This window comes from Nyctibius grandis, chromosome 9 (genome assembly GCF_013368605.1).
Source record: "Nyctibius grandis isolate bNycGra1 chromosome 9, bNycGra1.pri, whole genome shotgun sequence".
Classification (NCBI taxonomy): domain Eukaryota; kingdom Metazoa; phylum Chordata; class Aves; order Nyctibiiformes; family Nyctibiidae; genus Nyctibius; species Nyctibius grandis.
In genome coordinates, this window is record NC_090666.1 from 84,625 (window position 1) to 93,155 (window position 8,531).

Below are 8,531 nucleotides of genomic sequence, written 5' to 3' on the forward strand. Positions count from 1 at the left end.
GGTGGAGCCTGGTGGCCCCAGCTGCGGGGAGGGGGCGGCCGGTTGAGCAGGGGAGCCGGGCTCTTCCTTTCCGCTCCCAGCACAGGGCCGCGCGCTGCCAGGGCGACAGGCCGTGGCCTAGGCCCGCCGCAGGCCCAGACCTGTCACCGCGCACCCCAGAGGCCTCAGCAGGTCCCTGCCCACCGCCGCTACAGGCACCGCACCCTCCCGTCCGCCACCACCTGCAACCCTGAGTGCCTGGGCCTGCCTGTGAGGCGAGTGAGGCCCTTGGGAGGGCACAGGGGTGTCTCCTGGCTGATGGCCGCCTGGGGGTGGCGGGGGGAGCTCCAAAGCGCCCGGTGTGATGGGCAGGCCCAGGCTGGGGCTGGGCCCAGCCAGGGCAGCCCCGGCAGTGAGGCTTTGCAGAGGAGAAAATCCATTAATACAGCACCTCACTTGAATTGCTCTGGTTGGAAACCGATTAAAAGCTTATTGCTGCCTCGTCTCGCAAATGCATTCTGCTTCTCATTTGGTGGGCAGCCTGTTGGCTGGTCAAATGACTCCGCAGAACCTTTCAATTGCTCAAAGCAGTGATGCTGATACAAAGAGCTTACGTACTCCATTGGTAGCGATGTTGTGCTGTTCACTCTGCAGGCTGGAAACATGATTCCTGAGTGGGCTGTGGCTTTAACAGGGGAAGGCAAAGCTGCTTCTCTGTGTCCGCCTCTTCCCTTATCCCCTCCCCTTCCTTTCCCCCTGTGAGGCTGTTTTTGTGGTACCTTCACTGGGGAAATGAGCTCCCGCACCAAACTGAGGCAAAGAGGGGCAAGGTGAGAGGTGTCGCAGTCCTTACTTTGCCAATTTAATACATATGCCCTATTCAGAAAGCACAGCGTGTGCGGGGGCCAGCGGTCTCTGCAGATTTTTATTTTTCCAAGCCATTCCTATAAATACAGGACTTCAGACAGCGGGTTCACACGGTGCTGTGCTGCTTGTAATCGGAATCGTTTTTATCCTTGCTGCAGTCTGGAGGTAGCAAGTGCCAACTGATAGATCAAGATGGAAATGACAGCAAGCAATACACGTGCGCTGGTGATCCTGCCGCAAGGGATGCTGTGTATTGACCTGGGAAAACACTGCAGTGGCCCTGTCTGAGGACAGGGTTTTCAGTGCTATTTCTGCATTTGATACCCAAGGGATTTTTTCCCTCTGCCTGCGTTTCTGTGCAGGCGTGTGCACGAAACAGAGGTGTTTCTCTGTGCTGTAACTATGGCTGATGACAGCTGGGTGGGTGGGAACACGTGCAGTCACAGAAGAAACTTCCTGCAGCTGCCCTGCCTTGTCCTACAGGATAAAACAGCTCTTCTTGTCGTTTGCTGCCATCCAGAGCTACCGAGTGCATAGGAACGTGTTGGGTTCCTCCTCCGCGCAGTCGGCACTGGTCCTTACTGGGCAGCCTCCCACAGCAGCCGGTGCTGTAGGCCCCTGTCGGTTGTTAGGCAAACATCTGCATCTGGAACGTGCGGCATGTTCCTCTGATTCATCCGTTCTCTACCTTGCATAGCAACACATTTAAAATATTGAAATGTGCTCTTTTTATTGCTGTTAATGTTCCAAACTCTTGTTTTGGTCTGGTCAGCAAGGTATTTGGAAAATGTCACTGTTGCATTTTGAGCATAAAACTGGTTCCCATCCTTTTCCTTACCCCCCAAACTGTGTAGGATCCAGAGCTTTTCCCCCTAACCCCCTGTGTGTAGCCTGGGGACTTCATTCATTTTGCTGCCTCTTACCAAGAACATAGCAAAAAACTGTGATGTGTGCTGTGTGCTCCAGGCCAAAGAAAGTTTTAAATGGTCCCAGTTTATTTTATGCAGCGTGGTACACTTTGGAAGGAACTCTGGGATGAGGTATCAGCAGTTACTGAAAATGAGGGGATACTGGTAGTGGTTTATTTTCAGTGCCTTGTTTGGAAAAGAATATCCTCAAATATTCTAAACTACTGAACTATTAGAGAAAAATGAGTGCAAGGTAAGGAGCACGATGCTGCATTTATTGCTAAATGTATGTTTTCATTTCATTCAAAGTAGAAAGTAAGCAAAGACTGTACCTGCAAATAATTCAAATAGCTGTCTGTGTTTCCCAGAGTGAGCATACAAGCACGGGGGAGCAGTTTGCAGGATCAAAAATTCAGCCAGCTCTGGGTGACAAACGCTCAGGAGGGGAAAGAGAAACCCCACTTCTTTAAATACAGCTCTGCTTGTCTTAATACTTCTTCTTGTTAGATTGTGTTGGCGGTCAGACTCTCAGCACGTGATTAAACTGTTAACTGATCGATTTCAAGAGTCGAGTGTGTGGCGTATGTGGCAGATATGTGGCCTAACATAACCCATACCCCATTTGGGGTCGAGATTTGATTAATTTTTAATTCAGGCTTATCTGCTGTGAGAGATTTTAATTTTCTAGTCAAAAACAAAAATGCTGTTTGCATGCATTCTTGTTCCCTTTCATAGACTGTGGTACTATGTTTAGTAATTTGCTGTTTACAAAAATAACTTATAGGTGTCTATGAAACTGGAGGTGTTAACATTCTTGTGGATGAACGTGCCAGTGGGGCTAACTTTTTGTATTTAAATCAAGAGAAGCGTAATTTAATTTCATTTAAAATGTACTCTTTTGCCCATTATACCTTGGAGGGGCGGATTCTGACCTTTTAAACCTTTAGAAATTCAAATAAATCAAATCCGTGAATAAGAGTAGGTGGAGCGCCTGAGCTGGTGAAAGGCGGATAATCTCTCCCTGGTATCCACAAATAGCAGAACTGGTGCACTCATGACCTTGGCATACAGAGACATTAATGTTAAAAACGGGCAGCTTAAGAACCTAAGAGTCAAGGTAGAAAATAGTTTTTACTCCAGCACCCTTTTTTCTTTTATTTTCCTTTTTTTTTGTGTTTTAAAGTTTCTAATTTTATAAGTACTGATGTGTTTGAAACTTTGTCGTATCCTGCCTGGTTTATGACAAGCGTGCGGCAGATAGGACTTTTCCGCTTAGAGCGATCGTGAGCTCGAGAGTGGAAAACGGTTTTATGGAACACGTATAAAGGATAAAAAGGCTTGTATACCTTTTTGTCAGTTTAGTGGTATGAAAATTCCTGCAATGAAATTTCTTCTCACTATGAAGGAACTGTGAAATGTGATCAAAATACAGTTTTTCGTGCTCCATAGTTACGATATATGGGACACCAGTTCCAAAAATCTCAAGCCCCTTCATCCCATTCTGGTTTTGCTATGAGAGGTGTAACCTTTATGCTCCTTAAGGTTTATTGACTTAACAGAAAGAACAAGTAGTAGGTCTTGGTCTATCTGGCTGCTGTCCCCCACTGCTCCTGCTGGGATATCCAACTGTAGAGCTTCTGAGTACAGAGAGAGCTTGACTCAATGCCTGTCAAAGCAAAGGACAGAGAACTTAAGAAATAATGAGAAACTAATGTAATCCATTGTTTTATCTATAGAGCCATTCATTTCTGAAGGAGGCGCTCTTTTGTGCAATATGTGATTTTTTAAAAAATTATTATTTCTTTGTTTATTGATTTTCTGCAGACTGAGTCAGTGAGCACAGTAATTCACAGGGGTCTCACTCCAGTCCTCATGCCAACGAAGGCTGGCTGTTTCATGAGTATAATAACAGCCCATAAAATAACAACAGCTTCTTACAGAGGTGTTAGCAGCATCTAAATCATGGCAAGTCTGCCATGCCAAATGGATTACTGTTCTGTCAACTATATACCAGTTTGTAGTAAATGTGTTTTGTTGTGTTCTTCTCCCCTCGACTTCACGTGGTAGTTCAGTTCAACTCTGACTCTCCTATCCAGTACAAGCTCTTTCAAAACCCAGGCTGCATGCTGACTGCTGAACTAAAATGTAGCTGAGCAACCGTAGAAAGGCCACTGACTGTCTTGCATCTTCAAGGCAGATAGCTTCCTTAGGACAGGGATTATATGATTCCAGAATAATTCCAGGAAATCTGTTTTACTTGATGGCAGTTGTTAGTCCTGTCTTGAATGCTTTTTACAGATTACATTTCATTTTGGAAAATGTAATCTAGAGAGAGTAAAATCTTCCTTTCTTTTTTTTTAAGTCCCACACAAGCCATATCTCTTCTTTATTTTTGGCATTCCAACGGTAACCACCCCACTTTCAAGTTTCTCATGTTGACCTGTCATTGTGTCAAGAACCTGAGGTGTGGCACCAGCATTGGGCTTCTGACCTACGGACCCACTAGTGGTGTCCTTGCTCATCCAGCTGGGAAATTGTAATTGAGCACGTTTTCCTCATGACATGGCTTCCCTGTGATATGTTAGGGCATGAGGCAAAGACAACTGCTGTTTGCAGGTGAATGCGAACATTGCAGCATCTACCCTTAGCTACAGGGCTAAGTGGGCAACAGCTTTCCTATATAGCTGTGCAAGCTTCCCAATACTTTCACATTTCTGCATCAGGAGAAAACCATCTGGGCCTAAAAGCTTTTTAGTGAAGGAAAGGGTGGAAAAAAGACACTTCCTAGAATAGCCAGTATCCTGATAAAGATGCAATTTTTGTTTTCAGATAGAAGCTTCATTCTGCACCCAGGTGAAAGTTGAAACTGATACCTGCTGGCCTTCTCTCTGCTTAGTTCTTCCTTAGTGCTTTCTTTCCTCTGATTGAAAAATTGCAGTGATGAACAAGCCAGCCTGATGAGTTTCCAAACAGACCAATACTAACAAAGAATGTCACTCCTAAAAAGTGAGATGGTTGTAAGCTTCATCAATAGCAAAAGCTGTTGAGAAAGGCACGAATCATCTCCCATTCTGCAGGTCCAATTCTGGACTATTTTCTCACTATTGTTGATTTAACTGTAAATGGCTTTAAAATAGCACATAAAATTTGTAATTTTTCATACCAGTAAGTTCTTGGTGCCATAAGAGAAACGCTGTGCTGAGAAGGCACTATAAACATATGGCGATTTTTGTATATATACATTTTTTCTTCCCTCGGATGAAGTTATTTTGTAATTTGAACTCTAGATTTTTGGCTTGATCGTCTAAGTGCCAGCCCTCTGCTACAGCCGAAGCATAAGTATTCAAGGTGTTTAAGCACCAAATTAAACTTTAACTTTCCACTTAGCTGTCATTTTTTTCCTTCCTCTTAATTTTTATATTGAAATAAACAGTTTAAGTATATACTTACTTGGGGAAAAACCAGTGCTATCCTTGTCCTGTTATGATAAGCTACTTACTTGAAGGGCAGAAAGCTGAGACCACCAAGAAGATATTTAGGAGAGGGGGCAGAATTTTAGAGCCATAAGCTGGATGTTCTTCAGCTGCCAAAACTGAGGAGGGGGAAGAAGACCTACAGGTAGCTAAAGGGAAGCACAAGAGAGCAGCTGGGAGCCAACAGTGTGATGTGGGCATAAGAAAGTGCTACACTGCAGTGTGTCAGGCAAAGTATTTTCAGGAAGTGTCGAGAAGAGTTGATGCCATCGAACAGAGCACAGATCATCTGACGTGGTTGCTCTGCTGGTCCTTCATGTACAGAAAGATGAACTCCCCCGGAATAACTGGAGAGAAGAGCTGCAGGGATTGCTGGGGCATGGGAGATGGAGATGTGTGATGACATCAGGAGTTCTTGATTTGCTTAGGCTGGAAAAACAAGTGGAAGAAGAGCGGGGTGACTCCTGTGAATGCAGAAGAGGGAAATACCATTTAGGGAGAACAGTTACTAAGCTTGAAGGTGTGGGTCCTGAGTAAATTTAAGGTGAAAACTGGAAGAAAACTCTTAATGCTTGGAAGATTTGGGTTCTGCAACAGCCTTCCAATGGAAATAAGGAAAAGAGAAAGCAACCAGCCAACCCCTTACTGCTTAATATGGAGTTCGGTGAGTTTATGATGGGCCTGGAGATCTCTTCCAATCTCTCCTTCCTCCCAATGCCTCTTCAGGCATTGTCTTTCAAGATATGTGTTCCCTTTTCACTTCTGAATTGCTCTGATGTCCTCTTGTTTGAAAGAGTGAACTGTTGCTGAACAAGTATTTTGATGGCAGAAAGTGCCGTGCTCACAGGATCGCTTCACTCATGAATTGTGCTTAGGTACTTGCTGACCCTTCCCATTTTCTGTCTCCATTTCTTCAGTCACTTCTTGTTACTAGATTCTACACTTCTGATAGTGCCTTGTCTCTTTGTAGGTGCTTGATACCTTGTGTTCCCTTTTTCATTTAAAAGTAAGAAGTTTAAAAACAAAAAACAAACAAAAAACCTCCCACACCTTCTACCTGTTCATCACAGTAAGGGAAAAAATTAATTCCAGTTGAACACTGGGTTTGAAGCCCGATGCACTTTGGGCTTTATCCTTAAGATAATGAGCCACTCTTCTATCCTTGAGATAGTGGACGAGCTTGGTGTATTCACATTGCTTTCCTCTGCTTCTGTTTACTGCTGTTCTAAGAGAGTATTGAAAAGCCTGCCCTGTGTATGTTGGCATGAGATGCTGTCTGAGGGAGAACTTTTCGCAGCATCTGTGGTATTGAATTAGACAGCACCAGTGAGCGTTCCCCTGAGCTGGACCTTGATCATCCGTAGTGCTAAATCTTTTGGAGGTTTACAGGTGCAGGTTTGGCCCATGTCAGCTGAAAAGCTCAACAAATTCCTCAGCACCGCTCACGAGTGGGAATGGGCCGGGAGATTTCCCAGTGGGCATTTTGGGTGCAGCCATTCTGCATCCAAATTTTACATAACAAAATGCAACCAAGTGGCCAAGGGTAATTGTGCCAGTTGGCCTCCATTCCAGGGAATAGTCCCGGCATGTGTAATCTATTGTTGTAGAGAGAGGGTTTGTGTAGTTTAGTGAAAGGGAACTGGAAAAGGTGAGTGCATGCTTAGTGAGAGCTGGGGAAAGTTACTTATCTTTGGTGTTTCATCATTACCGAAGTTGGTGTCTCAAAAATACAGCAAGGATAACGCTTGCCTTTCTCTCACAGTGTGGCTGTTGTGTGAGATATTTCGGCCACAGACTGTCTCCCTCTGTCTAGATGAAAATCTATTAAATTGGGCCCCTGCGTTGCTTCCAAGGCACTCCCCCAAAACCAGACAATTAGTCTTCGTGATGATGAAGAGCAACCACTGCTCTGAGGAGAAGAGCCACTCCATGAGTAATGCAGTGCCAGTGTTCGTTGCTTTCATTTCTTGTTGTCATTTTCCGAGCTCCTGAGGTGCAGGAAGGCTGGAGGCGAGAGGCTGCCAGCATCAAATACCTGGAGAAAGAACATTTCTATCTCCATTGTACTTTTCTTGATTATATATTGTATTGACAGGGCAACAAGTAGGCAGGCAGCTTGCCTGGCCAGTGCCTGTGCTGTTCTGGCACAGAGGATCAAGCACTTTGTGCTTCTGAGCTGCCAGGCTGGCACTTTTCACAACTAAATGCAGCTCAAAATTAAAGCTAAATGGAAATATAAATTTTGCTGCAGAGCTTGATCATGTCATTTTGTTCCATCCTTTTACTTGTTCAGTGGCTATGGAAGGGAACCACTCCCTTGGTAGGAGCATTCGTTGAGCTATAGACATGTGTGATATTAGGGCATCTTTGTGTATATTTATGCATGAGATCATTACAGTTACAGTTTTAAAGATATTTATCTCTGTAGTATGTAAAACCTTTAGCAGTAAAGTTGTAAATCCATGCAATGGGGTGTTAAGCCTGGCCATGGTTATCTCCACACCATTCCACCCTCCGTTCTCTCAGAGTTAGCACGCCAAGCTCCCTTGGTGTGCAAACATCTAAGAATGCAGGTCAGGCTGTCTGGGGAACTGTCACGGTACATGCCGACCACGTCCCACCCTAGATGCTTTCTTAGTTCTGTAAAATGTGGATATAACTTTACTCTCAATAAGTGTGCCTCCAATAGTTTCAGTAAGTTGCCCCCCAATAGTTTATTCCGCAGGCTTTCTACCCTAAAAGAGGGATTAAAACCCTAAAACTGCGTCTTTGGGGCCTAAAAGTGAGGCTTTGGACGCCAAAAAGGAGGCTTTCAACCCTAGAATCAAATCTTTGGCCTCTAGAAATGAGGCTTTGGACCTTCGGAATCAGACTCGAGGCCTTAAAAAGGATGCTCTGGGCCCTTGAAATAAGTTTTTGAACCTTAAAGCGGGGTTTGGAATTTGTAAATGAGAGTTTGTAGCCAAAAAATGAGGCTTTGGGGCCTTCAAAAGAAGGCTTTCAATCCTAGGATCAAAGCTTTGGACACTAAAACTGGAGCTTTGGGACCTAAAAAAGAGGCATTGGGCCCTAAATCATAGGTTTGGACCACAAAAACGAGAGTTTGGACTCTCAAGGTATGGCTTGGAGCCTCAAAACCACTGCCTGGAACCTAAAAATGCTGCTTTGGAGCGTGAAAATGAGGCTTTGGAAACTAAAAATGCGGCTCTGGACTGTAAAAAGGAGAGTTTGCAAACTACAGCTCAAGCTTTGGAGGCTCAAAATGAGGCTTTGGAGCCTAAAATGAGGCTTTGGAGGGCAGAGC